The sequence below is a fragment of the Hyla sarda genome, unplaced genomic scaffold, assembly GCF_029499605.1.
Source record: "Hyla sarda isolate aHylSar1 unplaced genomic scaffold, aHylSar1.hap1 scaffold_2203, whole genome shotgun sequence".
Taxonomy (NCBI): Eukaryota; Metazoa; Chordata; class Amphibia; order Anura; family Hylidae; genus Hyla; species Hyla sarda.
The window spans coordinates 3,260-10,000 of NW_026608877.1; the positions used below are offsets into that span (position 1 = coordinate 3,260).

Sequence of the window (6,741 nt, forward strand, 5' to 3'; positions counted from 1 at the left end):
TAATGTGGGGGGACTATACTGCCAACCTAATGTGGGGGGACTTTATTGCCAACCTAATGTGTGGGGACTATACTGCCAACTTAATGTGGGGGAAAATAAGATATATGCAAGATAAGATATATGCAGTGTGCATAGGAATTTGTTCATATATATATATATATATATATATATATATACATATATATTTTTTTTTTTTACTATAGTCCGGTCCTCCAAGGAGACAAGTGCAGTAAGTACTGAGTGACAGTGAGACAGATAAATAGATATAGTGCAGTGCGTTTTTTCCCTCTTTTTTTTTGCTCGTCAACCTCGGTAGCGGTGCCCCGCGAAAAATTTTTTTTCCGAGGTGTGCCCCGACCCGAAAAAGGTTGGGAAACACTGCACTTACCTTACACACACGCTGTGAGTACACAGCGTGTGAGCTGCGGGGACGAGATCCACTAAAGGCCGGCGCGATGACGTCACATCATCGCGCCGGCGCCTGGAGGACCCGTCCCTGCGGCCTGCATACTGTAAGTAAGGGTATGCTCAGGGTCCAGGGGATTATGGAAACAGGATATGCGCCACTGTTAGGAGGAGGGGGGTCAGAGAAAAGGGAATATTTAATGAGGGTCTGCAGCAGGGACGTGCACACATAGGAGTGAAAGGGGGCTGGAGCCCCTGCCCTTTTCCTCACCTGCCCCTCTAGTGCCCTCACAAAAGGAGGTGCAGACTCAGGCTGACAAGTGAAGTAAAAAGGATCCATTGCTGGAGATTTGTATGTGGTTTAATGGAGGGTGCTGTGCCCTCCCTGCAGCAAGGGGGCGCCACTCACCCTGTCATTATCTGCCATTTCTTTGCTTCTCTCCACATGGAGGAGACAGGAGCAGAGGAGGCAGAGGGAGGCAAATGGAGGCCCCGCCCACAACATGTCCGGCCACAAACCAGTCTAAGCAGCCCTTACTGTAAGTAACTGTAAATATATGTGAGTGATTGTATGTCAGTGTGTGTATATATATATATATATGTGAGTGATTGTATGTCAGTGTGTGTGTGTATATATATATATATATACATATATGTGTGTGTGTCTATCTCTATGTATGTGCAGAGAGGGATGGATGGGGCCTTACTGTAAGTAACTGTAAATATATGTGAGTGATTGTATGTCAGTGTGTGTATGTATATATGTGAGTGATTGTATGTCAGTGTGTGTATATGTATATATGTGAGTGATTGTATGTCAGTGTGTGTGTATGTATATATGTGAGTGATTGTATGTCAGTGTGTGTGTATGTATATATGTGAGTGATTGTATGTCAGTGTGTGTGTGTGTGTGTGTATATATGTGAGTGATTGTATGTCAGTGTGTGTATATGTATATATGTGAGTGATTGTATGTCAGTGTGTGTGTATATGTATATATGTGAGTGATTGTATGTCAGTGTGTGTGTATATGTATATATGTGAGTGATTGTATGTCAGTGTGTGTGTATATGTATATATGTGAGTGATTGTATGTCAGTGTGTGTGTATATGTATATATGTGAGTGATTGTATGTATGTATGTGTGTGTGTATGTATGTGTGTGTGTGTGTATATGTGTGTATGTATATATGTGTGTATGTGTGTGTATGTATATGTATGTGTGTGTATGTATATATGTGTGTATGTATGTGTGTATATGTGTGTATGTATATATGTGTGTATGTATATATGTGTGTGTGTATATATGTGTGTATGTATGTATATATGTATGTATGTGTGTATGCATATATGTGTGTATGTATGTGTGTGTATATATATATGTGAGCAAGTGAATCTGTCTGTGTATGTGTATGTATGTATGTATATATGTGTGTATGTGTATATATATATATATATATGAGCAAGTAAATCTATGTATGTGTGTGTATATCTGTGAGTGATTGTATGTGTGTACCTGTATGTATGATGTGCCTATTGGCTATATCTTTTAGTATATATTCCATGTTGTATGTATGTGTCAGTGTCTCTATGTATGTGTGTATAATACCTATGTACTGTATGTGTGTATATTACCTATGTACTGTATGTGTGTATATTACCTATGCACTGTATGTGTGTATATTACCTATGTACTGTATGTGTGTATATTACCTATGTACTGTATGTGTGTATATTACCTATGTACTGTATGTGTGTATATTACCTATGCACTGTATGTGTGTATATTACCTATGTACTGTATGTGTGTATATTACCTATGTACTGTATGTGTGTATATTACCTATGTACTGTATGTGTGTATATTACCTATGTACTGTATGTGTGTATATTACCTATGTACTGTATGTGTGTATATTACCTATGTACTGTATGTGTGTATATTACCTATGTACTGTATGTGTGTATATTACCTATGCACTGTATGTGTGTATATTACCTATGCACTGTATGTGTGTATATTACCTATGCACTGTATGTGTGTATATTACCTATGCACTGTATGTGTGTATATTACCTATGCACTGTATGTGTGAATATTACCTATGCACTGTATGTGTGTATATTACCTATGTACTGTATGTGTGTATATTACCTATGTACTGTATGTGTGTATATTACCTATGTACTGTATGTGTGTATATTACCTATTTACTGTATGTGTGTATATTACCTATGCACAGTATGTGTGTATATTACCTATGTACTGTATGTGTGTATATTACCTATGTACTGTATGTGTGTATATTACCTATGTACTGTATGTGTGTATATTACCTATGTACTGTATGTGTGTATATTACCTATGCACTGTATGTGTGTATATTACCTATGTACTGTATGTGTGTATATTACCTATGTACTGTATGTGTGTATATTACCTATGCACTGTATGTGTGTATATTACCTATGTACTGTATGTGTGTATATTACCTATGCACTGTATGTGTGTATATTACCTATGTACTGTATGTGTGTATATTACCTATGTACTGTATGTGTGTATATTACCTATGCACTGTATGTGTGTATATTACCTATGCACTGTATGTGTGTATATTACCTATGCACTGTATGTGTGTATATTACCTATGCACTGTATGTGTGTATATTACCTATGCACTGTATGTGTGTATATTACCTATGCACTGTATGTGTGTATATTACCTATGTACTGTATGTGTGTATATTACCTATGCACTGTATGTGTGTATATTACCTATGCACTGTATGTGTGTATATTACCTATGCACTGTATGTGTGTATATTACCTATGTACTGTATGTGTGTATATTACCTATGCACTGTATGTGTGTATATTACCTATGCACTGTATGTGTGTATATTACCTATGCACTTTATGTGTGTATATTACCTATGTACTGTATGTGTGTATATTACCTATGTACTGTATGTGTGTATATTACCTATGCACTGTATGTGTGTATATTACCTATGTACTGTATGTGTATATATTACCTATGCACTGTATGTGTGTATATTACCTATGTACTGTATGTGTATATATTACCTATGTACTGTATGTGTGTATATTACCTATGTACTGTATGTGTGTATATTACCTATGCACTGTATGTGTGTATATTACCTATGTACTGTATGTGTGTATATTACCTATGTACTGTATGTGTGTATATTACCTATGTACTGTATGTGCCTTTATGTTATGTGCTTGTATTTATTGTATGAAGCACATTATTAGGGAATTAATAGAGGAATGTAAGCACAGTATATAGGGAATTTATGGAAGCACAGCATATATTTCATTATATTGGAACATTATATTTTTATGTATGCTGGCACTGTGTGTAGATCCTTAGGGTGCGTTCACATGTGCCTATTTTTGCTGCAGATTTTGCTTCTCATTGACAATGGGAAGAGAAATCTGCTAAAGCAGATCTGCAGCAGATCTGCAGCAGAAAATACGCACGTGTGAATGCACCCTTAGTGGTGGCACAGTATAGTTAAATAATAGTGGCACAGTATATAGTTCATTAATGGTGGCACAGCATATAGGGAATTAATAGATGAATGGTGGCACAGTATATAGTTCATTAATGGTGGCACAGTATATAGGGAATTAATAGATGAATGGTGGCACAGTATATAGGGAATTAATAGATGAATGGTGGCACAGTATATAGTTCATTAATAGTGGCACAGTATATAGTTCATTAATAGTGGCAAAGTATATAGGGAATTAATAGATGAATGGTGGCACAGTATATAGGGAATTAATAGATGAATGGTGGCACAGTATATAGTTAATTAATAGTGGCACAGTATATAGGGAATTAATCGATAAATGGTGGCACAGTATATAGGGAATTAATAGATGAATGGTGGCACAGTATATAGGGAATTAATAGATGAATGGTGGCACAGTATATAGTTCATTAATGGTGGCACAGTATATAGGGAATTAATAGATGAATGGTGGCACAGTATATAGTTCATTAATAGTGGCACAGTATATAGTTCATTAATAGGGGCACAGTATATAGGGAATTAATAGATGAATGGTGGCACAGTATATAGTTCATTAATGGTGGCACAGTATATAGGGAATTAATAGATGAATGGTGGCACAGTATATAGGGAATTAATAGATGAATGGTGGCACAGTATATAGTTCATTAATGGTGGCACAGTATATAGGGAATTAATAGATGAATGGTGGCACAGTATATAGGGAATTAAGGGGAGGTACGGTATATAATTAAAGGGAAACTGACAGGCTGTTTTCTCACACTAAACCCAATACACTAGGTTACAGTGCAGTATACAAAAATTGGTCTTTCCATTTTCTAGGTATTGCCCCACATTGCTAGTATGCGAAGTCAGTCTTGTGCGCAATGGAGGCGGAGCTTCCCTGCCTCCATCCTGTATGCTGTGCTATGCCTCGCCATCTTTGTATATTTATAATTATTTTTTTTTGCCAACTCTAGTATATTGTAGACTGTAAGCATATATTAGTGTGGTGTCCATCTCTTCAGTGTAAGAACCAGAGCTGTGTGGAGATTTTGCATAAGGTGGGTGATTGGTGATGGGTGCTGGGTGATTGGTGCTGGGTGATTGGTGCTGGGTGATTGGTGCTGAGTGATTGGTGCTGGGTGATTGGTGCTGGGTGATTGGTGCTGGGTGATTGGTGCTGGGTGATTGGTGCTGGGTGATTGGTGCTGGGTGATTGGTGCTGGGTGATTGGTGCTGGGTGATTGGTGCTGGGTGATGGGTGCTGGGTGATTGGGGATGGGTGATGGGTGCTGGGTGATTGGGGATGGGTGATTAGGGATGGGTGATTGGGGATGGGTGATTGGGGATGGGTGCTGGGTGATTGGTGCTGGGTGATTGGGGATGGGTGATGGTTGCTGCGTGATTGGTGCTAGGTGATTGGGGATGGGTGATGGGTGCTGGGTTATTGGTGCTAGGTGATTGGTGCTGGGTGATTGGTGCTGGGTGATTGGGTGATGGGTGCTGGGTGATTGGTGCTAGGTGATTGGGGATGGGTGATGGGTGATTGGTGCTGGGTGATTGGTGATGGGTGCTGGGTTATTGGTGCTAGGTGATTGGGGATGGGTGATGGGTGCTGGGTGATTGGTGCTAGGTGATTGGTGCTGGGTGATTGGGGATGGGTGATGAGTGCTGGGTGATTGGGGATGGGTGATGGGTGATTGGTGCTGGGTGATTGGTGCTAGGTGATTGGTGCTAGGTGATTGGTGCTGGGTGATTGGGGATGGGTGATGAGTGCTGGATGATTGGGGATGGGTGATGGGTGATTGGTGCTAGGTGATTGGTGCTGGGTGATTGGTGATGGGTGCTGGGTGATTGGTGCTAGGTGATTGGGGATGGGTGCTGGGTGATTGGGAATGGGTGATTGGGGATGGGTGATGGGTGATTGGTGATGGGTGCTGGGTTCTGTCATATAGAGCTCAGGTGGGGGCATATAGGGGGAGATTTATTAAAACCTTTGCAGAGGAAAATCCTTCCGCAAAACGATCTGATTGGTTGCTATGGGCGACTGCACCGCTCTTTCTCTGCACAGGTTTGATAAATCTCCTCTATAATACAGTATATTATAGGGCAGCTGTCATATCTTTTCTGTAAATAAGACTGACAGCACAGCCAAAGTGTATATACACATGGCAGACCTTCATAGAAACTGTTCTTGACTCAATTTTACAAAAACACCAACTTTTATGGGGGCTAAGAATGTCGAGAAAGCCTGGCGGGAGTCCACTGTGTCCCTGGGCCGCAGCACATCTGCCCATTAAGTCTGGCAGACGTTTTTTAATTATGAAAAGTGCCCTCTTTTTTACTTGAGCCCCTGCCCTCCAAAATGTCTGTGCGCGTCCCTGGTCTGCAGGGCAAAGCACAGGGGGCATTATATGTGAAGAGCACATGACAGGGGGCCCCCTGTCCTGTGCCCTTCACATATAATGCCCCCTGTGCTGTGCCCCTCACATAATGCCCCCTGTCCTGTGCCCTTCACATATAATGCCCCCTGTGCTGTGTGCCCCACACATATAATTTATATGTGTGGCACAGCACAGGGGGCATTATGTGAGGGGCACAACACAGGGGACATTATATGTGAGGGGCACAGCACAGGGGGAATTATATGTGAGGGGCACAGGACAGGGGGGCATTATATCATATAATGCCCCCTGTGCTGTGCCCCTCACCTAATGCCCCCAGTGCTGTGCCACACATATAAATTATATGTGTGGGGCACAGCACAGGGGGCATTATATGTGT

General features: G+C 40.6%; 1 long non-coding RNA gene across 4 annotated transcripts in view; it reads left to right on the forward strand.

Annotated features, from left to right (window-relative positions):
* Positions 1-927: 927 nt before the first annotated feature.
* LOC130320594 (uncharacterized) overlaps positions 928-6,741 on the forward strand; it is an 8,659-nt gene continuing 2,845 nt past the window's right edge. For 2 of the 4 annotated variants that reach the window (XR_008866463.1, XR_008866464.1), the window contains exon 1: positions 930-944. This is a non-coding gene — a long non-coding RNA (uncharacterized LOC130320594). Of the gene's footprint in view, positions 945-6,741 lie in introns of all 4 variants that reach the window. The other 2 variants (XR_008866466.1, XR_008866462.1) reach the window with 2 other exon arrangements.